The 24,264-nt window shown below is 47.3% G+C and overlaps 1 protein-coding gene across 1 annotated transcript in view; it reads left to right on the top strand.

Moving 5' to 3' along the window:
- The first annotated feature begins 4,114 nt into the window (after positions 1-4,114).
- The window catches only part of LOC141047911 (cytochrome P450 2B19-like), a 310,299-nt gene continuing 290,149 nt past the window's right edge, over positions 4,115-24,264 (top strand). The window contains exon 1 of the mRNA XM_073543231.1: positions 4,115-4,271. The gene's annotated coding sequence lies outside the window, so the exon portion shown is untranslated. The remainder of the gene's footprint in view (positions 4,272-24,264) is intronic.

Here is a 24,264-nt window from a genome sequence, read left to right as displayed (position 1 = left end):
ACTTGATGCCGAAATTACCATCTACTAGAGCACATGTTCTTTCTCGCCCTCATCTACAAAGTGTACTTTTGTACGGCTGCCAAAGAAAGGGAGCAGAGTTGCCCATACAGTAACAGAAGGTGTAAAAATGCTGCGCAGTTGCTCACTGCAGCAAAACAAACCGACTTCTCATCCCTCATATCATCCTTGTCTCACAACCCTAAACAGCTATTGAGTACTTTCAATTCTTTCCTGCGTCCACCAGTTCCCCCTCCCTCTCATCTCAGCTGATTACTTTGCCTCAACACCGGTGAACTTGACACAATAACGTCCCACTTCATTCCAAACTTTACCACACTCCTCATCACAAGCCTAACCCACCTCTTCAACCTATCACTATCAACTGGTGTCTTCCATCCTGATAGAAACATACCACAATCACACCGATCCTCAAAAAACCCTCCCTTGACCCATCCTCTGTGTCTATCTATCGCCTCATATCATTTCTCCCCTAAGCCTCCAAACTACTGTAACAACACGTCCATTTTGAATTGTCCTCCCACCTGTCTTCTTGCTACCTCTTTGACCGCTTACAATCTGGCTTCAGACCGCACCATTCCACTGAAACTACCCTGACTAAAGTCACCAACGAACTACTAACTGCCAAATGAAAGCGACGCTAGTTTGTCCTCCTCCCTCTCCTGGACCTGGCATCTGTCTTTGACACAGTGGACCATTCCCTCTTACTACAGACTTTCTGATCTGTTGACATTACAGACTTGGCCCGTTGGTGGATCTTCTCGTAACAGACAGGACATTGAGTGTTTCACATTCACACACCACCTCCTCATCTCGCCCCCTATGTGTTGGTGTCCAGCAAGGTTCAGTTGTAGGACTGGGAACTAAGCTTAAAGGGCACATGCGCATGCTCCCTCCCTCTTAAAGTGACTGCCCACATCAATCTAAGATATTCCCAGCCTAGAGCTGGGCAACACCTTCTATTTAAGGCTTCTCCAATATGGAGGTGCCTGAGCTACATTGTTAGCTTGCCTTGCATGCTTGCTTGTTGTAAGGTTCTACAGGTCAGCCTGTCTGCTTGTCTACCCTGTACGTGTCTGCTCTTGCCTGTCTGTGCCTGTCTGCTTATACCAGCATGTGCTCTTCTGTCCATAAACTGGTCCAGATCTCACCTGCCAGGACCCATCTGTCTAACACCTGGTCCAGACTGCACCTGCCAGTGCTGTTCTATTTCTCAGCCACTCCATTCTGCACCCATGGTCTCAGAGTTCATACAGTGCCTGCCTGCATTTTTCATCCCTTCTTTGGACATTAGCAGCTTACCCACTGTAGGGGGTCAGCTGCCAACTTTTGTAGGTCAGCCGTGGAGTAGCACCTGGTGTCACCTCTTTGTCCTTCCTTGGGTTGCAGTTTTCACCTGCTGCCACTTGTCCGAATAGGGATTTGGTAGGCCAACTAGTTACGCTCCTGCCAGGCTTTCAGAGGGATATGAAACAGTGATTTTACCACCTTGCCCATTACAGTCTCCATCTGCTGGACTGGCTGTAGTTGAAGAGGTGGCGGGTCATCGCTAAACTAGTTCTAATCTATTGCAATCGATGCCATTTTTTTGGTGTCTGTGTGGTGAAGGTGACTTGATGGACAGACTTGACTGGAAGTAGGAGGGGACAACTTGTGCACTATAGACGGAGATTTGCAATGACAGAAAGGTAACAGCAGGGAAAGACAGAAAATGGAGTGCAGTACCGAAATTTGACCACAAGATGGCAGGGGGGAGTGTAGTTCAGGACTTGACATCAGCTTACGGCTATATAAACTGCTTAGTCATGAAGGGCAGGGAGATAGGAACCCAGGAGGGAAATTCCCAGTGAGAGAGGGGATAAATAGGACAGGTTGGGGGTCCTGGTTAGGCTAGTCCTGGGAAGAGCTCAGGAGAAGACTCAGGACAGAAGACTGAGAACGGTGGAAGAACTTGACCAGGGGACTGACAGGAAGAGACAGTCAGGGGGATGGCCCTGACACAACGGACCGCAGGACAGATGATGCCCCGGGGGTACCAATTGGACGACGACCTCGGGCAGGTGAAGCGCTGGCGGTAGGTTGGTCCAGGACAGCCCCAGCGAAAGATCCACGAGGGACGTCATCACAACTGCAGGAAAGGTAAAGGTACCAGGGCCTGGAAACGGAGAGATGTAATTGTGCTGCGGTGTATGGCTATGGTCATCAGGAGGACGGCCAATAAACGCGGACCTGTTACAATTGGAATCTGCCTCCGTCTCATCTTTGCATCGTCTGGTCGTGGTAAGCAGTGGACCACCCCCCAATCCGGCCCCCTACCACATCTGCCACTAATTTTTGTAAATGTGTAGCACTAGTAACCTTTTTTTCCTTAAGCTGAGTGCTTAAAGTTCTAGTTTTGACCCGGTGGCAATTAGGGTCATTACACTGTGGTGGTTTCAGTTCTTGTTTTGCCCCCGGTGGCCGTTAGGGTCAATGCACTCTGGTTACTTTAGTTTAGTGCACGTGATTATAAAGCAGGTGTGATTGCTCTGGCTCTGACCTATAAAAGAGGGTCAGGTGGTTGAAATCACTGTTGGTGTTACTTCTCATTTCCAACCAAGTCTGGTGGAGGAAGGAACAACTGAGAGGAGTTCCTTGCAGCTCAGGCAGAGCTCTGGTGTAGTAGCTTCAGGTGGAAGCTGAATTCTGGTGGTTGACTCTGTTGCTTGGAGCAATAGCAGCAGAGCAAAGCTAAGTGGTGTTTCCCTGTTTGTGACTTCCCTTATGTGTGTTTCAGTGCAGTGATGGGATTAGTTTCTGCACCGTCCATTTCACTAGTAAGGGATAGGTGCAGGGTGAGCTAGGGTTCTTAGGTTCCAGCTCTGCGACAGGTGCGGTGCCTGTATAGGGACTGTTAGGAGTGTAGAGACTGGCTCAGGGGAGTGCAGGAGGTCTCCACGTCCATATCGCAGGGCCCTCCATTGTCTCGGTTTCCCTGGTGTTTCCCCTTATTATTTAAATTCACCCTGCTGGAGGCGGTGTATCCGGCTGTATGTCTCATTTAAATTCGCCCTACTGGAGGCAGTGTATCCAGGGTCGCGTGTGTCATATAAATTCGCCCTGCTGGAGGCAGTGTGTCCAGTCACACGTGACCATCACAAGAAGTCTACGAAATGTATATGATATTTGTGCCACCTGAGTGTGGCTCAGCATGAAAGCAGGCTGATCTGTTGCATGTGGTATCAGGAGGTCTACACTGATCCTTCACCCACCACGGCTTACTGTGATGTTCATTGGAAAGCTGTAAATGCTGTCTCAGACCCCGAGGAGCCTCCCCTGAACCAAAACCCTAGCTACGTATCAGGTTCTCGGTATCTTACAAAATTCATCTGAAACCAACTTAATTCAAATTTCTATGTTCGGGAACATACTAGCTGCACGCTCCACTCCCAGTGCCGGAATCGTGCGAGTCTTTCGCAAGTGCGTTTGAGCCCTTATTCAGAGTCTCAATAGCCAGAAGCTCATCCTTATTTCTTCTCTCATTCTGTGTGTGGGATTTATTGAAAACATTTTTTTCAGACACCTGCTTATGGAACGTTATACAGACAAGTTGCTCAGCCTAAAAAGGTGGTACAAAGTGCAAAAAAATTGAAGCAAAACAGTCGTCTAATAAATTGTCAGGCATTGGACTGACAAGCCAAGCTCTTTTTTACTAACCTCGAAGACATTGTGGTCACTAATGACTGCAGCATCTAGAGGGTTACACTGTGGGGATCGATGTTCTCCCCAATCTCAGGGGCTTATTATATCAGCTGTGCATATGGGTACAGAGGCAATACTCTCTTGATCACCACAACTGGTGTGTCAGCCATGGAATGGTCATTTACCAGCTCTCATGATTGATAGATCTGTGAAGTAAAGTTAATGGGTTAATGTGACAAATTTACAAAAATGCAAGAAATAGGACTAAAACTTTTTCACAGGTAAACCTGAACTGTTCTTTTTTTTAATTTTTTTTTATTTCACGTGTATGTACTTTGTATCTGTATATCCGGGTCTGATTACTGATGGTTCATGTGATGCTTGTGTGATTCTTCCAGTTTACTGTTCTCCTCATGTGATGAGACTTCCAGTGTATAAAGTGTCACACTGGGGAAAGACGAGATGTTTAATTCATGACAAGTAATATTTTGGATTATTAATACTGTGAAGTGCCAGACACTGCTTCTCCTTTTACACGATTGGAATTGGACAAGGATCTTGGACACTTCCTGGTGAGTTGATCAGTCTTCTTAGTCTTGTTGGAGAGCAGCATCAAGAAGAGTTGGAGCAGTGAATCAAGAACAAATGTCACCAACTATCACTTACTGGCTCTTCATAGACACTACAGCAGGGTTTTCCCCGGACACAGACTTCTTCACTCAGCTCCCTCTAACTCCTTCTTAAGACCACTCTTTAAGGGTTCATGCACCCATCACTTAATGGTGTATATCAGGCTGTAAAATATCCAGACTTTACTGATAAAGTGAAAGTCTACTCTTCTCTCCACTCTCCAATAGCCAGATCTTTTATTACAGGTTTTCCAGACCATTTGGTCTACACTATGAGTGGGTCAAGAGCCTTTAGTTCTCCAGTTACAAGCTTCAATATGCCTTGACAGCCACCAGGAATGCTGGATGTTGTAGTTGCCTAACTGGACTGCCAAAGGTTGTTGACCCGGGTCTAGATGATTCCAGCAAGTTTCATTAATGTGTATCAGTTGGGTTCTTGCAGCTGGGTGCACGGGTACAGAAGCAATAGCCCTGGATCAGAATGACTGGTATATCCGACATGAAGGATCAGTTTACCAGTGCTCATCATGGATATACCGGACTCCAGGTGCTTCTAGACTGTGGGACATTGCTATGGTCTTTATGTTAAGCACACCTGTATGACATTGTCATCTTCCACTCTTTTTACTTTACTGTTTTCCTCATATTGTTTTCTGACTGTTCATAGGAATGTGATATAGAAAGGGTCCAACAAGTCTCCATCTTAGTTCTTCACACTCAGCTACTGTAATATCAACAGAAATCAATTTTAGTTTACCATGTTTCAAATTTCAATGTATATTTTAACACTTTCACTACTTATTTATTCAGGACCCCTATTCACCAATGCCCTCTCTCGTTATGCCCTCTCTCGTTATGCCCTGTCTCGTTATACCTTCTCTTGTTATGTCCTCTCTGGTTATACCCTCTCTCGCTATGCCTTCTCTTGTTATGCCCTCTCTCATTATGCCCTTTCTCGTTATGCCCTGTCTTGTTATGCCCTGTCTCGTTATGCCCTCTCTCGTTATGCCCTGTCTTGTTATGCCGTCTCGTTATACCTTCTCTTGTTATGCCTTCTCTCATTATGCCCTGTCTTGTTATTCCCTCTCTCGTTATGCCCTCTCTCATTATGCCCTCTCTCATTATGCCCTGTCTTGTTATGCCGTCTCGTTATACCTTCTCTTGTTATGCCCTGTCTCGTCATGACTTTTCTTATTATGCCCTCTCTCGTTATGCCCTCTCTCATTATGCCCTCTCTCGTTATGCCCTCTCTCATTATGCCCTCTCTCGTTATGCCCTCTCTCATTATTCCCTGTCTTGTTATACCTTCTCTTGTTATGCCCTTTCTCGTTATGCCCACTCTCGTTATGCCCTCTCTCGTTATACCCTCTGTTATACCCTCTCTCGTTATGCCTTCTCTTGTTATGCCCACTCTCGTTATGCCCTCTCTCGTTATGCTCTGTCTCGTTATGCTCTGTCTCGTTATGCCCTCTCTCGTTATGCCCTGTCTCGTTATGCCCTGTCTCATTATATCTTCTCTCATTATGCCCTGTCTTGTTATGCCCTGTCTCGTTATATCTTCTCTCATTATGCCCTGTCTCGTTATGCCTTCTCTTGTTTTGCCTTCTCTCGTTATGCCCTCTCTGTTATGCCCTCTCTCATTATGCCCTCTCTCGTTATGCCCTCTCTCATTATGCCCTGTCTTGTTATACCATCTCTCATTATGCCCTCTCTGTTATACCCTCTCTCGTTATACCCGCTCTGTTATACCATCTCTTGTCTAATGAGAACATCACATTCCTCATTTCATTCCTTGAAATTATTTTATCCAGGAATTATTTTCGGTTTAGTTCTGAATTTTTCTTGCAGTTACAGAGAACATCAATGGGGTCTCCTGTTGCTCCAAGTTGTGCAATATATTGTATGATCTTTATTTTTTGAAAATAAATTTGTATTTATTGATTGTTGCAATAGTAACTTGAAACACTGACTTTGCTATTTTTTTGTGTGGAGTGGAACCAGGAATGAATTGGAGCTGTTCACACATTATCTGAAAGATAGCTTAAATTAGAATCGTAGAGTTGGAAGGGACCTCCTGGGCCATCTGGTCCAACCCCCTGCTCAAAGCAGAATTCGCTAAATCATCCCAGACAGATGTCTGTCCAGCCTCTGTTTGAAGACTTCCATTGAAGGAGAACTCACCACCTCTCGTGGCCGCCCGTTCCACTTATTGATCACTCTGTCAAAAAAAATTTTCTAATATCTAATCTGTGTCTCCTCCCATTCAGTTTCACCCCATTGCTTCTAGTCTTTCCTTGTGCAAATAAGAATAAAGTTGATCCTTTTACAATGTGACAGCCCTTGAGATATTTGTAGACAGCTATTAAGTCTCCTCTCAGTCTTCTCTTTTGCACGCTAAACATTCCCAAATCCTGCAACCTTTCCTCATAAGACAGGGTTTGCAGACCGGTCACCATTCTGGTCGCTCTTTTCTGAACTTGCTCCAGTTTGCTGATGTCTTTTTTAAAATGTGGTGCCCAAAACTGGACACAGTATTCCAGATGAGGTCTGACCAAAGAGGAGTAGAGGGAAATAATGACTTCACGTGATCTAGACTGTATGCTTCTGTTAATACATCCTAGAATTGCATTTGCCTTTTTTGTTGCTGCATCACACTGTTGACTCATATTCAGTCTGTGATCTATTAGTATACCCAAGTCTTTTTCACATGTGCTGTCGCTTAGCCCTATTCCTCCCATTCTATATATGCTTTTTTCATTTTTATTGCCCAGATGTAGTACTTTGCATTTTTCCCTGTTAAAAACCATTCTGTTTGTTGCTGCCCACTGCTCCAGTTTATTTATATCTTTTTGAATCCTCTCTCTCTCTTCTCTAGTATTAGCTATCCCTCCTAGCTTTGTGTCATCAGCAAATTTAATCAGTTTACCCTCAATTCCTTCATCTAAATCATTGATAAAGATGTTGAACAATACAGGGCCCAGGACAGAGCCCTGTGGTACCCCACATGAGACAATCTTCAAACTGGATGTGCAGCCATTTACGACCACTCTTTGGGTCCGATCACTAAGCCATTTATGAATCCACCTAACAGTTGCCTTGTCCATTCCATACTTAGTCATTTTTTCAATAAGGATAGTGCAAGATACTTTGTCAAATGCTTTGCTGAAGTCAAGATATACTATATCTACAGCATTTCCCTGATTGACCCAGTCAGTGATTCTATCATACAAGGAAATTAAATTATTTGAACATATGTGATCAAAGATCTTCAGCTGAAGATAGCCTTATTTCCACTATGTTCTCCAATGCACTTAGTGTGTTTATATCCTCTTTAAATAAAAAAAATATGTTGCTGAGCCCCTGAATAGACAATTGCACTTCACTACGCTCCATGCTCAAAATATGACCCAAGACTCTTACTCTCATGGTACATGCCCTACAAAATGTCCTCTCCTAAAAAATATTGTCTTTGCTATGGAAGGTATTTGTCTTCACATGTGAATTGAATAAAAGGAAAATTTATTTAGATGGCAGGATAGAATTAAAAGATACATATGAAAAAGTTAAAACCCCTATGAGTATGAGAGTGGGATCTGCCCTTTTGCAGTATTTAAATAAAAATTATGGTTTACAGCCATTGGTTTTCATCTTCATTAACTCCATTCCATGTGCCGTTATTGACTATAACCACCAAAAGTCTATCCTTATTAGGCATTACTTCCACACTGTCCCTCTTTATAAGCTATAACTATCACACTGTCTACCCTTATCAGGTGTAGACACCACACTATCCCTATCTTAAATGCCCCCTCATGCTGCCCCCTTCTCCAACATGGGAATATCCATCAAGAATTGATATTACTATTGTAACCCCTTTCTGACATTGGGCATAATAGTACGCCCACATCGGAATCCCTCCCGTTGATATGGGCTCTGGCGCTGAGCCCACAATTTTCCCGGCACATGTCAGCTGTTTTGAATAGCTGATATTTGCCTCTAACAGCCACAGGTGGAATTGTGATCCACCCAGAGCTGTTAACCCGCTAAGTATATGTCATCCCCTGAGGAAGAAGTATTATGGACTTCGAAACGCATTGGGAATTAAAAGGTTAATTCATCTACATGATTTGGATCTGATATTTTGTCTGGCAGCGCACTTTAAGTCCAAGAATTTTATTCCAAAGAGTTTCATGTGGCGGTCTCTGTGTGGACCGTTGGACGTGCAGCAGGCTGACAAACTGATCTTATACTGTATGCTTGACTCTCTACTAGAAAGGGTGAGTATATTTCTTTGTTATCCCTTTTAAATCACCCGGATAAAACCCTATTGCGCTCGTTTCACCTATAGTTTGGACAAAATCAGAGGTCTCCAGCAGATCTCTATGGCTGTCATATCCAGATTGCGATTAGTGCCGCCCGGTGGTTGGCGCTCATAGCAAGTGAGCATTTCTGTATATATATTCCCCAGGGGTAAATGTTCCCAAGGGGTAAATTACCAGTCTAGGATACCCACTCCTTAAAAATGAAAAAAGTGTTTTCTGTGTCCCTCTGCTTCGTCTCTTCAAAGGGGTATTGGAGTGCCTCCTACTAATGTTTGGCATCCCTTGCACTTAGTGCATAATTGTTGCCAGTTAACGAAACCCACACTTTAATAATGGGAAAAAATGCTTTTCTGAGGCTCCAACTTCTAGTTGACGGAATATTTTTGGAAACCAAAAGAGCTGATGGGTCCTATTAGTATATAATCCAGTGTCTTGTTGTGGGATGTCAGGTGGTCATCACATATCGAGTTCTTACACTGCATATAGGATTTCATAGCCGGGACAGGAGCGTTTGTACAGTAAGTACAGAAGATTCTGGTCTCCTCCATATCAGGCTGAGAAGATGCAAAACGCTCTGCTGTTTTCCCCAGCAGGGTTGATGATATAACAGCCCTTGATGCTGTAACAGAAATTTGTTCGGATAAATCTATCCCCATGTGGGCTGCTGTAGGGCTGTGGTTGCTGACAAGGCACTGGGTCCGGAACTGCTGGGGCTGAACCTACTGTTGCAGGAGGGAAGAACATCGGAGGTGAAGCAAACCCTTAACCTGTGTAGAAGGGGTGTGGAGAGCCCGGGAGGTATAAAATGGTTTGCGTGGGAAAAGAAGGGGGCTTCCTGCCAGAGTGAGGAGTCAGAGAGGACCGATGCCAAGCTGTGGGGAAAGATATGCCGCATAATAGAGATCATGGCCAGGTACAGAGAGGACTCCCAGGTTTCGGAGGGCGTGCGGAGGAACACAGGCTGAGTGGAGGATTGCAGTGAACACCACTTTGCTGTGCTGTAGCATAACGGACTAGAGCCACACTAAGTGGAATTAATATATAGACTGCAATCCTGAACTACTCTTTCCCCTGCTTACCCCTCATCCTTTATCTGTTTATTTCCTGTTACTCTCTGCAAGGAGGTCACCCCTGTATTGATAAAATAAGTAATTGTTAACCCCTGCTCTGTGCTTCTGTGTCACTGCATACCAGTGTTATGTAACAACGTGCAGGTGCTGAGTATGTCACAACGGAACAGAGACAGACCAAAAGTTTTTAAACTGCAAGGTAATAGTGATTTAATGGTATATGTAAGCTAGACAAAGTTATCAGTCGTCTTCTCCAACTATTCTGCATCCATGGCTGAACTGTAAATGGTGGGCGCTCAGACTGCCATCCCATGGCGTGTTTACCATTACTCACGTTTAGTGATGTCCTCAGATAGCTTAAACTCAACTGAAAAAGAGCACGTTTGAAGAGTCCAGTAGAAGGTTTATTCTCAGCTGAATCCTTGCATAATGCACAGTTACAGTAGGTAAAAAGAGACTTTCCTTGTACAGAGCTGTATAAATGTGTGTCTCCAAGATGGAGAAAGACTCAAAGATGGAGAAGAAGGGAGGGGTTACAGAAATGAGAGTCACTAGAGTTGAGCAACTTTTGGTTTTTTATGGTCGAGTTTCGTTTCGTGAAACCCGACTTTTCCAAAAGTCGGGTCGAGCAAGATCGGCCGATTATAGGGAAAAGTCGGGGTCGTCCCGAAACACGAAACCCAATGTAAGTCAATGGGGAATAAAAGTCGGCAGTGAGAGGAGGACAGGAAACACACCTACAGTGCTCATTTGAATGCCAAAAGCATCAATTCTTCTTACTTAAGCTGGTCAACCTTAATTAACTTCATAATACAAGTTACGCACTGAAAAATGGGGGTTATTTGGCTAAAGTTGTGGGGGGGTAGGGCTGGCTCCAGGTTTTCATGTGCCCTGGGCGAAAGAGCGCCCCTTTAACACATACCACAACTCATCATGCTCCGATACGGCAGAGAAATAGCGGTATAGTACAATGAAAAATACTTCACTTTTTACATCTCATGACGAGGCCCATCTATTTCTCCATACAGAATCATTGGTCCCATATAATGTTTGAAACGGTATATGATGAGCTCCACATAATGCTACAGAATATGTTGGTACCCATGGATGAAGCTCCACTGTCTTATGGGCCCAAATAATGCTCCAAACATAATGGGCCCCATTTCTAATGCTCTAGTGTATAATGGGCCCTGTAAATGCTGCTCCAGTGTCTGATGTCCACCTTTGGAATGTTCCAGTGTATGGTGGGCCCCATCTATCATTCTCCAGAGTATAGTGCTCCCCAAAAATTGCTGTCCCAACATTGAAAACAATGAAATAAGTCTCCTCGCTAGGGAATCCCTGTACTAGTCTGGACTCCTCGTCGTCCCCATCTTCCATCTCACTGCACAGTATTTCAACCTTGCAAGTGCTGTGATCCTGAGCAAGCAGGGGGGGCCCACTCGTTGGCGACGGCACTGGCACAGGGCCCCTGATAGTACGGTGGTGTGTCTGATGGCGGGTGGGCCGAACCTGCACTTTCATCTGCAGCTTCCTCTTTGTCACCGTGTAAGATGGAACTGTATATGGGAAGGGTAACCTGAGTTTCATCAGGGTCAGATTCAGGCCGGGTAGCGTGCGAGGGGAATGTAGTGGTCTGGGTCAATGTACCAGCAGATTCATCGAGCAGTGGCTGGGCATCAGTGCACTTGTGTCGCCCCCAGGAGTACGGTCGCCACAGTGGCATTACCTTCCTCCTAGGGAGTGTGATGTCATGCTTGGGAGCAACGAAGGATCTCTCTAGCAGGTTAACTGATTGGGCGGCGTTATTCCCACGAGTCATGACCCTCCAAACAGCGTTCATGAAGGCAAAGTGTTTGTTTTACGTGGGCAGTATGGTTGCAAAGCTGAACCTTAAAGGAATGTCCAAAAGGGCACCACCAGGAGTTGAGCCTACGGCGTAATTTGACTCAACACGGGCAACCTCAACCATGCCAGCTACAGAACAGATGCACACATTGCAAGCTTAATTCCGTTAACGAACGAGACTCCGTCATGCCCCGCGGTCCGAGTCCGGCTTACTAGAGGGACACGTGAGGCTCTGGCACATGAGATTGGCCAATAACTGGTGTGTCATGCCCTTACATGTCCGTGGCTGCATGTGCGCTACACTGAAAAGGCCAGCGTTTGTCGCTTACAGGTGCAGATAACAGGCTGAACAACGTTAGTGATGGGGATCACTGATTACAATTATTACTCGCGAACAATGATTTCCCAGTAAGTGCAGGTCAACCGCAGTTCCGGAATTAGGCCTAACCGTCATTCCTGAAAAAAATGAAAAACTTACGTGTGCAAACCACAGGTGCTGTAGCTTGCTTAACAGCTCGCCAGCCGTTCTCACGCCCAGTATGGGTTACACGTGATTGCACAAAGGTGAGAAAGGGTACCGTATCCCCGGATAACATGTATGGATAGCGTACACATTCAAAAGATATGTCTATACATCAGGAGGCAGGCTCAGACGGTGTAAGGCCCAGTATGGCTTGCAAGTGATTGCACAAAGGTGAGAAAGGGTACCGTATCCCCGGATAACATGTATGGATAGCGTACACATTCAAAAGATATGTCTATACATCAGGAGGCAGGCTCAGACGGTGTAAGGCCCAGTATGGCTTGCAAGTGATTGCACAAAGGTGAGAAAGGGTACCGTATCCCCGGATAACATGTATGGATAGCGTACACATTCAAAAGATATGTCTATACATCAGGAGGCAGGCTCAGACGGTGTAAGGCCCAGTATGGCTTGCAAGTGATTGCACAAAGGTGAGAAAGGGTACCGTATCCCCAGATAACGTATGGATAGCGTACACATTCAAAAGATATGTCTATACATCAGGAGGCAGGCTCAGATGGTGTTAGGCCCAGTATGGCTTGCAAGTGATTGCACAAAGGTGAGAAAGGGTACCGTATCCCAGGATAACATGTATGGATAGCGTACACATTCAAAAGATATGTCTGTACATCAGGAGGCAGGCTCAGACGGTGTCAGGCACAGTATGGATTTGACGGCCCAGACTACACAGCAGAGGGGCAACGAGAGGTAAAGATTGCAAATGCTGGGGCCCTGCCCAAGCAAGGGGGGCTCATTCGTGGGCGTCGGTACTGGCACTGGGCCCCTCATAGTACGGCAGTGTGTCTGACGGCGGGTGTGCACCACCACCGTCAGAGACACTTGATTGCACTATGAGGGACCCTGTGCCAGTGCCCGCGCCCAAGAGTCGGCCTACCCACCTGTCCAGGGCAACGGCACTCGCACGGTGTCGTGCGCTAGGTGGTGACCCCGGCCATGGGGGGGAGGCAGCACAGTTAGGGAGTTTTAGAAAGTAGCATATGTTGATGTTGGACATTCAGCTGATGCAAAAGGCGAAATAGGTCAAGTCCCAGAAAGAGGTGGACCAAAGCAAGCCATTTTTCTGTCACCCTATGTGTCATCAGGGGAAGGTGGGACAAAATCCTTGGAAACCCATGCGTGGTTCATTTTAATGAAGGTTAGATCATCCACATTTTGGGTTGACAGACGGGTCCTTTTTTCTGTCAGGATTGATCCAGCTGCACTGAAGACTCTTTCCGATAGCACACTTGCAGCTGGGCAAGCGAGCTCCTGTAAGGCATATTGTGCCAATTCAGGCCAGGTGTCCAGTTTAGCAGCCCAATAGTCAAAGGGGAATGACCTGTGTGGGAGAACATCGATATGGGAGGAAAAGTAGTTTGTAACCATAGTTGACAACTGCTGTCTCCTGTCACTTTCCATCGATGCTATATTACCAGTTGTGTGAGCGGTACTTGAAAAATCAGTCCACAACATTGTCATGAAACCCCTGTCTCCAATGCCACTTCTGCTGTGTGCACCATGAACACCTCTGCCAAGCTGCCCCTGGCCCGTACGGCTCGTGTGAGAACCATCACCGCTGCTGTGTGCTGGGAATACCTCAAGCAACCGATTTACCAGAGTTGCTTGTTTATTAGCCAATATTAGGTCAAGGTTCTCCTGTGGCATGATGTTTTGTAATTTGCCTTTATAGCGTGGATCCAGGATGCTGGCCAACCAGTAGTCGTCATCGTTCATCATTTTGGCAATGCGGGGGTCCCTTTTTAGGATCCGCAAGGCATAATCTGACATGTGGGCCAATGTTCCAGGTGTCAATGATGCACTACGAGTGCTAGTTGGAGGAGCACTTTCTGGCAAATTCACATCCCTCCAGTCACGCACAAACCCTGTACCAAACCTTGCCACGCCAACATTTTCACTTGCCCCACGAGATGCATCCTCCTCCCCTAAGTAATCATCCCCATCATCATCCTCCTCCTCCTCTTCTTCCTCCAACTCGTCCAGGAGAGGTCCCTGAGCAGACAATGGCTGAATGTCATCAAGGATTCCCTCCACCTCTTCCTCCTCGTCAACATTGGCTGCAGACGCCTGCTCCTTAAGGTGCGTCAAAGTTTGCATGAGCAGACGCATAAGTGGGATGCTCATGCTTAGGATGGCGTCGTCTGCGCTTACCAGCCGTGTGCACTCCTCAAAACACTGAAGGACTTTACAGAGGTCTTTCAGCTTCGACCACTGCACACCTGTCAACTCCATGTCTGCTCTCAAAGTGCCTGGCCGTGTATCCTCCCACAAATGCATTATGGCCTGCCTCTGCTCGCACAGCCGCTCCACCATGTGCAGGGTGGAGTTTCACCTTGTTGCAATGTCGATAATGAGGCGGTGGTTGGGAAGGTGGAGCAATCGCTGCAGCGTCTGCATACGAACGGAGTGTACAGGCGACCGGCGGATGTGCGTGCACAGTCTTCGCACCTTATGGAGCAGGGCTGTTAACTCCGGATAATTTTTGAGTTAGCACTGCACCACCAGGTTCAAGGTGTGAGCCAAGCAAGGTATGTGGCTGAGTTTTGAAAGGGCTATGGCTGCCATAAAATTACGGCCGTTATCACTAACTACCTTGCCTGCCTCAAGATGTACACTGCCCAGCCATGACTCAGTTTGTAGCTTCAAGTACTCGGCCAGCACCTCAGCGGTGTGTCTGTCGCCCAAACACATCATCTGCAACACAGCCTGCTGACGCTTTCCACTAGCTGCTCGATAGGGGGACACCTCCTGTGCAACAGTGGCAGCTGCAGATGGAGTGCTCGTACGACTGCGCTCTGTGGACGAGCTTTCGCTTCTGGAGGAGGAGGAGGGTGGAACGCCTACAGCCAACTGTTTCCTATACCGTGGGCTAGGCAGCACTGTCCCACCACCGCTGTCCCCTGTGGACCCTGCATCCACCACATTAACCCAGTGCGCAGTGATGGACACGTAACGGCCCTGGCCATGCCGACTGGACCATGCATCAGTTGTGAGGTGCACCTTTCCACTCACTGACTGCTTGAGTGCCTGGACAATGCGGTCTTTCACATGATGGTGGAGGGCTGGGATGGCTTTGCAAGAGAAGAAGTGGCGACTGGGTAGGTCATAGCGTGGTACTGCATAGGCCATGAGTTCGCGGAAAGCTGCGCTTTCCACCAACCGATAGGGCATCATCTCAAACGAGATTAGTTTGGCAATGTGGGCGTTCAAACCCAGTGTACGCGGATGAGAGACTGAGTACTTTCTTGACCTACTCATAGTGTCTGGGAGGGTGAGCTGGACTTGAGAGCTGCATATGGTGGAAGTAGCGGTGGACAGGGCGGACTGAGAGAGGGTTGATGATGGTGATGGAGTTGGTGTTCTTTCTGATGGCCTAGATTCAGTATTTCGTTGATATAACAGTGGGATTCCCTGACTGCTGTGGCCTTGCAACGACACCTCAACATTTGCTGCTGTGCTAACCGGTGGGCTTACAGTGGGGGAAACAATGTAGCATTGCTGACTGCCTTATTTGTGATCAGTTGCACATGTGGCACTTGAGGTTTGGTGTTGTGTCCACGCTTGCAAGTGCATGCTGGTTAAATGTCTAAGCATGCATCTGGTATTCAAATTTTTCAGATTTTTCCCTCGGCTAAAGGTCTTTGCGCACTTCTTACAGATAACCTTGGCCTGATCATGAGGATTTTGTTCAAAAAAGTGCCACACTGCACTCTTCCTACTTTGGCAGACATTTTGCGGCCTAGCACGCTGTGATGTTTTGACCCTCTGGACAAGCTGTCCAGCAACTCTTTTGATTTTTGGAACCTGTCTTTGGAGTGCTCTGGGACTGCCAGATAACAGCTGTTGCGATGTTGATGTCTGCTGTGATTCTCCTCATCTGAGCTATTGGAAGCAGCACCCTCTTCCCCCAATGGATGCCAATCTGGGTCAACAACTGGGTCATCCATCACCTCCTCTTCAATGTCATGTGCACCTTCCTCTGTGTCACCGTGTATGGTGGTATAGTGTGCGGGAAGGGGCACCTGAGTCTCATCAGGGTCAGAATCTGGCTCTGTACACTGCGAGGACAATGTAGTGCTCTGAGTGAATGTACCAGCAGAATCATCCATCAGCGGCTGTGCATCAGTGCACTCCATGTCACATTCATCTTGGCCTGGGTAATTCACCATTTCACTTGATAATCCAGGCATGGTATGTGAAAACAGCTCCATGGAGTAATCAGTAGTATGGCCTGCGTCATCCTTCAATCTTGGTTGTGGTGAAGGACACAAGGAAAGGTGTGGTTCATGAACATGAGCCTCCAATGACGACTCAGTGCTTTTACTTTTTACAACTTCAGAAGAGGAGGCGATAGAGTTGGAGGCTGAGTCATCAATGTAAGACAAAACTTTTTCCTGATGCTCTGGCGTTAAAAGCGGTTTGCCAACTCCTAGAAAACTAAGCCTTCGAAGCCTTATGGAGCCAGATGATGACGCAGGCTCAACACCTCCTGCATTCGGTCCTATTTTGCTTTCGCCACTACCATCAGATCCACCACCAACACCATCATTACCAGCTGCCAACCCCCGCCCAATTCCACGGCCTCTTCCACCAGCCTTCCTCATTTTTGGTAGAAATATAGACAAAATCCTACAAACTATATAGTAATGTAAAACAAGGTACAAGGTGTCTATAGGACAGGGGAGATTTAGATTTTCTGCAGACACTTGTGGACACTGGACACTTGGATTGTGTGAGGCCCACTGAATATCACAGTGCTATGTCACAGGCTCGATGGCAGAGGTGTGAAAAATGTGACTACAGGATAAGGGAGATTTTGAATTTCTGCAGACACTTGTGGACACTGGACACTTGGATTGTGTGAGGCCCACTGAATATCACAGTGCTATGTCACAGGTTCGATGGCACAGGTGTGAAAAAAGTGACTACAGGATAAGGGAGATTTTGAATTTCTGGGAGATTTTGAATTTCTGCAGACACTTGTGGACACTGGACACTTGGATTGTGTGAGGCCCACTGAATATCACAGCGCTATGTCACAGGCTCGATGGCACAGGTGTGAAAAAAGTGACTACAGGATAAGGGAGATTTTGAATTTCTGGGAGATTTTGAATTTCTGCAGACACTTGTGGACACTGGACACTTGGATTGTGTGAGGCCCACTGAATATCACAGCGCTATGTCACAGGCTCGATGGCACAGGTGTGAAAAAAGTGACTACAGGATAAGGGAGATTTTGAATTTCTGGGTGATTTTGAATTTCTGCAGACACTTGTGGACACTGGACACTTGGATTGTGTGAGGCCCACTGAATATCACAGTGCTATGTCACAGGCTCGATGGCACAGGTGTGAAAAAAGTGACTACAGGATAAGGGAGATTTTGAATTTCTGGGAGATTTTGAATTTCTGCAGACACTTGTGGACACTGGACACTTGGATTGTGTGAGGCCCATTGAATATCACAGCGCTATGTCACAGGCTCGATGGCACAGGTGTGAAAAAAGTGACTACAGGATAAGGGAGATTTTAATTTCTGGGAGATTTTGAATTTCTGCAGACACTTGTGGACACTGGACACTTGGATTGTGTGAGGCCCACTGAATATCACAGTGCTATGTCACAGGCTCGATGGCACAGGTGTGAAAAAAGTGACTACAGGATAAGGGAGATTTTGAATTTCTGGGAGATTTTGAATTTCTGCAGACACTTGTGGACACTGGACACTTGGATTGTGTGAAGCCCACTGAATATCACAGCGCTATGTCACAGGCTCGATGGCACAGGTGTGAAAAAAGTGACTACGGGATAAGGGAGATTTTAAATTTCTGCAGACACTTGTGGACACTGGACACTTGGATTGTGTGAGGCCCACTGAATATCACAGCGCTATGTTACAGGCTCGATGGCACAGGTGTGAAAAAAGTGACTACAGGATAAGGGAGATTTTGAATTTCTGCAGAGACACTTGTGGACACTGGACACTTTTGGATTGTGTGAGGCCCAATGAATATCAGAGCGCTATGTCACAGGCTCGAAGCAGCAAGTGTGAAAAAAGTGACTACAGGATAAGGGAGATTTTGAATTTCTGCAGACACTGGACACTTTTGGATTGTGTGAGGCCCAATGAATATCAGAGCGCTATGTCACAGGCTCGATGCAGCAGGTGTGAAAAAAGTGACTACAGGATAAGGGAGATTTTGAATTTCTGCAGACACTTGTGGACACTGGACACTTTTGGATTGTGTGAGGCCCACTGAATATCAGAGCGCTATGTCACAGGCTCGATGGCACAGGTGTGAAAAAAGTGAATTGTAGAATTGGGCAGAATAGGAATCTCCCTAGAGTGTAGGTCTGTAAGAACGGAACAAGTCCTCCACTTATCCTTCCACAGTGACACACAGATAGCTTCACTGTGGCTGTGATTACAGCCGTTACACGGTACTGTGTGAGGAGCGTACACCGCTGTATGGTGTGAATAAATGCACGCTCAGTACCTTAGCAGGACAAAAAAAAAATTGGGATTGCTTTTAAAAAATCAGTTTGCAGAGCAGTGGGGAAACAGCAATGCAGCTGTCAGGAAGCCTTAGAAGGCAGCCTAACAACCAACACCGCTGATCCACCACAATATAGCCTCCCCTTGCACTGCACACACAGTGACTGGTGTGTTGCACAGGCAAAATCGCTAGCAGCAGAAGCAGTTTTTTTGTCTTCTTCCCTGCCTAACGCTCTCCCTACAGAATCAGCAACCTCTCCCTATGCTAAGATCGGCAGAAGTAAGATGGCGGTTGGCGTGCACCCCCTTTTATAACCCCTGTGACGCCCAACAAAGCAAGCCAATCACTTGCATGCCCTTCTGAAAGATGGTGGCGACCCCTGCCTATGTCATCACGTTGCCCACAGTGTCCGTGGATCCTGATTGGCTGAAAAAGAGCGCTAAACAAACTTTTGAAATGCGACTTTGGCGCGTAAGTCGCCGACCTCGTGGCCGACCTCATCCTAGGGTCGGGTTTTGTTTCATGAAACCCGACTTTGCAAAAAGTCGGCGACTTTTGAAATTGTTCGACCCGTTTCGCTCAACTCTAAGAGTCACATGCGAGGGGGGAGGAGACAACCTCTAAAAGGAACAGATCTATACACAGCAATAAAAACAACAATATGATTAAATGCAGTAATGTCTGTATGATTCTAAATCATGGGACATGACACTCCCCGATGATTCAACTTGACATGACGTGTTACGATGATGCTCAATGACGTCCTAGAAACCTGGAAGACAAGAAAGAAACACAACATGCAAAAATAAACTTTAACATTTGTAAGTCCAATTCTTGGTTGATGACGTGAAGTCCTCAATGGATGGATAGTCCAAGTCCATAGTAGAACCTATCTTCAGATTGGGGAAGCCACAACATGCCAACACTTCCACCAACCGAAACAATCCAAAGATGAAAGTTCAAGTTCTTTACAGTTAAGAGTGTATGTCAGTATGCTCTCCATTGTGAGCTGTGTCCAGTAGAAATATTTTTTATGTGATGTCCTCCTTTGGTAGAAACAGTACAAGTTCGGTGACTGAGCAAAGGAAAAGTCGTGATGAACCACTTTTTGTTACCTTGACTTCCACCTTTCGGGTCTTTCCATCCTCACTGGGCATAGCCTTGGTGATAAGACCCATTGGTCAATCATTGCGATGAGCTTCTTTGTCTTTTAGGAGGACGAGGTCTCCTTTCTTGGAGGTTAGGTTTTGCTGTTTGCCATTTGTGACAACTTGGATTTAGGCTGCTCTCTGTGAGAAAGCTAAATCCCAGTTGGCTAAAGGACCAGGTGCCTGTGGGAGTTTTAATACTAGACCTAGCAGGCTAAAGGACCAGGTCCTGTGAGTGTTTTAAAACTAGACCTAGGAGGCTAAAGGACCAGGTCCTTCTGCCAACTTGTCTGGAGCAGATGCAGGTATTCAGTCTTCCAACGGTGCCAAAAGACATTAGACAGGTGTTGTACCTGCTTCCACTGACATCTGTACATGTCATTGTGGTTGAAATTTCCAGGAGGAATTGTGGCGGTTCCAATTTTCTGTGTAAGAAGAGTTGCTGGTGTAAGGCTCATTGGGGCATCAGGGACCGACGATACCGGCACCAGCGGTCTGGTATTTATTATTGCAGACACTTCCGCGAGGAAGGTGACCAAGACTTCATGGGTGAGTGGCAGCTTGTGGTCCAGCAGCATTGAATTAAGAATTCTTCGTGCGATTCTAATCATGCGCTCCCAGGATCCTCCCATATGCGATGAATGTGGAGGGTTGAACACCCAAGCGCACCCATTGTCGGTCAAGAAATGATCAAGCTTAAGTTCTTTGCAGGCTCCTATGAAATTAGTGCTGCAGTCAGACCTGAGTTGTTTAGCTGGTCCCCGGATGGAAAAGAATCTTCTGAGAGAATTGATGAAGCTAGAAGAGTCCATAGTTTCTATTACCTCAATATGAACTTCACGGATGCTAAGACAGATGAACAGCACAGCCCATCGTTTACTACTTGCGGCTCCACCACGGGTCCTTCTCGTAACAACTGACCATGGGCCAAAAACATCTAACCCGACATATGAGAATGGCTGGTCTGTACTTAACCGATCAACTGGAAGATTTGCCATCTCTGGTTTCTTTTTAAAGTGCGTTTTAAAGATGCAAGTCTTGTAGTTTCTTGCTGCAGATTGTTTGGCAACCTTGTCCTTGGAGAACAAAAGGGTAAGGGTGCTGTCCAGTTGTTGGAGTCATCCTGGGTGAATTCCTTGTTCATGACCTTAATGAATTCTTTGTCCTCTCTTGCTGGTGCAAACTTGTTATCTTCATTTGTAGAATCACACACCATTGACCTGAGGTTGTCGTCGCAGGACCAGAATATGTTCATGTTGTCATAGGTTTCTCGCTGCTGCTTACAGTCACTCAATGTTTCTTTCACCCAGTTGTGATGTGGGCATGGTTGACAGTATGTACTGTGACCATTTGGCAAGACATGAGTCTTACATGAGTAAATCTTTGTAGGCCTTTTCATCTTGTCTATACAGACGTTGCCTATGATAGCCCAGCCTAGATCAAAGCATTGAGCAAATGGAGCACCATGCGGTCCATTGATCTGCTGACGTACCTTATGAAGTCGGAGAATGTCTCTACCGAGCAGGATCAGGATATCTGCACTGTTGTCAAGAGTTGGTATCTTGTTGGCTATCGTCATTAGATGAGGGTGATGAAGAGCAGCCTCTGGCGTTAGAATCTCCTCTCTATTGGATGGTATCTGGTTGCACTCAACAAGTGTGTGCAGAGGTATCTGGGTCGCCCCGTCCCAGGGCTGTGCGATACTCGGTACTGGGCCGGTGTCAGGGGAGATGTGTCACAGCAGCGGTGACCCGGTCCGTGGCCCTGGGCGCCCAATATCAATGGCGGATGATGTTTGTAATATAGTTTATATGGAAAGTTTGTGACGCCACCTGTGGTGTTTGGCAAGTAAGATGTTAAGCCAATGCTGCTTGCAGATCCACTGGGACTGATGGTGTGATGCAGCAAAGATGGTGTAGCTCCCCACAGGTGGAGCTGTAGTCCCAGGGCAGTGTAGGTGCAATGGATGAGGAGAGGCGCAGAAGGGTAGAGATGCTGGTACCCAGATGTAGCGGTGCTGAAGGAGTTAGTGACGAATGAATGGAGGACACCAGAGCTTGCAATTTCAAAGCTTTACTCACAGTTCGTAGTACACACTGGTGCCTGCCTCCGTGCCGTGTCCTCCGGGGTAGAGACTCAATCAACCTCCCGGGCAAGTTAGAACTCTCCTCTCCAACACTCCGCCAACATATGCCTTTCCTGAACGACTCCTCTATTGCGCCTTTTAGTGTGAAGAGCTCCAGTACCGTGATTCTCTGAAGTTCCTCCTGTCAGATGTTCCTAACAACTCTACTTGTATGACAGACAGCTGTAGCCTGATCAGGGACCTCTTGGATCCCGGCTCTCTATCCGTGTTGCTGTTGTGTCCCAAGTCTTTGATGGGAGTAGTGCATTTACAGCCAACTACTCCAGCGGTGTCTGATGCAGAACCATAAGTGTCCATACAACCTCGGGGACCAGGCCCCGGCCTTGCACTGAGAACCTATAGGCAGGGTTCCTCTTCCAACCCACAACTCCTCTCTGTTCTCCTACTCCTTCGTTCCACGCTGTTCCTTCTCTCTCTTATGGAAGCTTAGGTTGCAGTTCTACATCTCTCTCCTGCTCTTCTCTTTCCCGTACTGCTTCCTCCATCCCTTGTTCCAGGGATCCCCACTCCTCACTGAGTGGCTTCCTACTCCGCCGACCTTCTGTCAGACTGAAAACTCTAATTCTAAACTTTCCCACTTTTTTATATGAATCTCAACTCCACCCACCTCCCAGCTCATCTCGTGTTACGAAGCAAGGAATCACCAGAGGTGCTCTGCTACCCTCTAAGCATGAACCGCACTGTGATCAGGGCTGAACTATCCTGTGTGTGGGATGCAGGTGTTGGAGTGCGGAAAGGAGCTCCCAACTTACCAGGATGGTGGGGCACTACACCTTAGGAGAAGGTGCAGTACCTCTGTGGCAACCGAGCCACAGGGGCGCCACATATCTCTACGTTGTTCTCAAGTAAAGATTATATAAGTCCATTGGCTCTTCTCCCAGAGACCTCTGTGACACCACTGCAAGTACCCAAGGTGTAGGGGTAAGCATTTCCTTTTAAATCAAAGAGCTCTGACCTTGTGTTAGGCGTCGGATTCCTGAGACTGCACGACACGAATCCAGAGCCGTACATCCAGCGGTCTCCCATTCCTCTCTGACTGCTCTGGGACCTGCACAGCAATGTCGGCGATCCAGCCGCTCTGCTCGGACTTGCTCTCTGGCTCTGGATGTTGCCACCTCTGGTCCAGCAATGGTAGCGCAACCTGCTTTGCAGGAGATCGCTTCAGAGTCTAAGTCCTCTCACCATGCTACTGGGCATGGTTGCAGGATGACCTCTCAGTGGAGATTGGGGGTCACGTGCTCAGGTCCTGTGTCGGATCTGATTGGTCCTTCTCAGGGGACTGGAAGGTCCCGGAAGCGCATGGCTATAAAAAGCCCTCATGGTGGCTCGGCCATGCGCTAGTGTAGACTTATCTGCTATGTATGTATGGTGACGGATGCATGTGTCTGGTGCCTGACTCATTGGAAACCCCTACCCTCTGATAATACGAATGGTGACAGAGTGTTGTTTCAGTCAGTGCCAGGATGTGGCAAGCTATGCGCCACTGTGCTCTCCACACCTTATGCTAGTGTCCGATGGTGTCCGGCTCTCCGGCGCTGTCGTTTAGCGGCCGTAGTTTCCGCTGCGCTGCTGTCTGCAGCACCTATTGGCGTTCGCGGCTGCGACGCCACACGCCGGCAGGTCCTGTGGAGTTAACAGGTCTGGTGTCTACGCCTTATTTACTCTAGGGCGCCTCTGTGTACGTAACAGAGTCTGCCCTAAGCACCTCGGGTGATGTTAACCTGAGCGCAGTACTTCGCCATCTATCTAGTCTGCCGTTATCCAGCAGCGGTCCTTACACCTACCGCACGGTGGACCCCGGGCGGCGAACGCACCTTCTACCATTTATATTTGGTGCGTTCCGCCGTCCCTAACATTACACTAGCGCCAGGGTCTGGCTGGTAATGGAAGACCTGCAGCAGCTGCAGCGCTACATTCGGCAGCTGGAGAGCAGGTTGGTGGCTATTGAGAGCACCACCTCAGCCGCGAATGCTGCGCTAGCTGCTGCTCAGACAGTCGCAGAGGCTGTCTCACGCGTGCCCGCACTTACGCCCACGCCGACAATTTCTCACCTCCCCCTTCCCGACAAATTTTCGGGTGACAGCGCCACCTGTAGGGGATTCGTGAGCCAGTGCTCTATTCAGCTTGAGTTACTGGCTGCACGGTTTCCTACAGAGCGGGCTAAGGTGGGGTTTATTGTCTACCTTTTGTCTGGCAGGGAATTAGAATGGGCTACGCCATTGTGGGAACGTGATGATCCCGTGGTTCAGGGTGCTGCTCAGTTCCTCGCGGCCCTGAAGCAGGTCTTTTTGGGACCACGGATCACGCACGATACCTCTCTCCAACTATTATTACTACTATGCCGTCCGGTTCCGGAGACTGGCTT

Source organism: Dendrobates tinctorius, unplaced genomic scaffold, assembly GCF_039654945.1.
Source record: "Dendrobates tinctorius isolate UK_male_01 unplaced genomic scaffold, ASM3965494v1 ptg000130l, whole genome shotgun sequence".
In the NCBI taxonomy this organism is placed as follows: Eukaryota; Metazoa; Chordata; class Amphibia; order Anura; family Dendrobatidae; genus Dendrobates; species Dendrobates tinctorius.
This window is presented reverse-complemented; position numbering and strand designations above follow the sequence as displayed.